The sequence below is a fragment of the Camelina sativa genome, unplaced genomic scaffold (assembly GCF_000633955.1).
Source record: "Camelina sativa cultivar DH55 unplaced genomic scaffold, Cs unpScaffold01452, whole genome shotgun sequence".
In the NCBI taxonomy this organism is placed as follows: Eukaryota; Viridiplantae; Streptophyta; class Magnoliopsida; order Brassicales; family Brassicaceae; genus Camelina; species Camelina sativa.
The window spans coordinates 1-1,227 of record NW_010922570.1 but is presented as its reverse complement, the minus strand read 5'-3'; the positions used below and the strand labels follow the sequence as shown (position 1 = coordinate 1,227).

Sequence of the window (1,227 nt, the reverse complement as noted above, 5' to 3'; positions counted from 1 at the left end):
AACCCAACCCCCTGAATTTTTATGAGATGGCATTCCACGTCCCATTTGTCCAGAAACATTAAATTCAGGCCCAGAGAAGTTAGGTGGCCCTCCTCTGTCAGAACCTGGTAGATTAAAGAACATATTCGGGTTTGGTGGAGTGCCAATTGAAGGAAATCTTGGGCCTGATGGTCCAGGAGGAAGAGGCGAGAGAACAGGAGGAACAGGTAACATACTACCATCAACTCCTCGGGCCCCAGGCCAGACAAGAGTCGGGGCAAATGAAGGCATGAAGACAGGGGTAACAAGACCGCCTGGAATTGGCGAGATACCAGGAGTAAGAGAATGAATAGGGCTGGGTGGTGGCATTTGCAAGATTCGCAAATGGTGACGCCATGATAGGCATTGTAATGGCACCTTGTTGGTTCTCTCTGCCACCAGCAGGTCTTCCTTTCCCACCCCTTGAGGGTCTGTTCCCTCTCATGCCTTGTGGAGCCTGCGGACCTCTATTAGGGGTTTGCATAGAATGAGTTCGACCAGGGGTTGCACCTCTCTGGTTTCTTGCTTTAGCCCCTGAGTAATCAGAACTGGCTTCACCAGCTTCATCTCTCGAATCCTCCCCATAAGTTCCAAACCCAAAAGTCTCACTTCTCTGTCTACTACCTTCCTGGTTGTAAACCCACTCTTCATCATTATTCGTAGGCCTTTTAGGAGGCTGCTGACCCGATTCAGTCGTACCAGCAAAGTTGGGACCTGATTCTCNCATAATCAAGTGGCTTGGTTTGTATCTCAATTACATCATAATTCTCATTTGAAACGCCACCACTTGACAAAGCTTTAACTGCTTCACCCCTGTTTCCATCTTTCCTGCCACCCAAACGACCATGAGACCTCTCGCCTTCACTCCTTTCACGTCCTTGCCTTGGGAACTCCCGTTCCCTGCCACGATCATAAAGTAAGTCCCCATCTTTTTGATCTTTATCATTAATACTAGAATGTCTTCTCTTCCAAGTATCCTTTGAGCCTTCTTGATCCATATCCCTATCAGACCAGCCATCATCCCTACCTCTGGATCTCTCATCTTTCCGACCATATTTCTCCTTTTCGTAGTCTGCATCCGAATGTTCAGATTCTTGATGACGCTTCCCACTTCTGTCTGGTGTCTTAGCCTGTTAGATCGACCCACTTCTCTCACTGTCTGAGAACCATCCTTACCACTCGTTTTCTTGAGAGGACTACCCCTATCAT

The 1,227-nt window shown here is 48.0% G+C and overlaps 1 pseudogene; it reads right to left on the bottom strand.

Annotated features, from left to right (window-relative positions):
* Positions 1-3: 3 nt before the first annotated feature.
* On the bottom strand, positions 4-1,148 carry LOC104774092 (annotated as a pseudogene).
* Between the last annotated feature and the right edge of the window lie 79 nt (positions 1,149-1,227).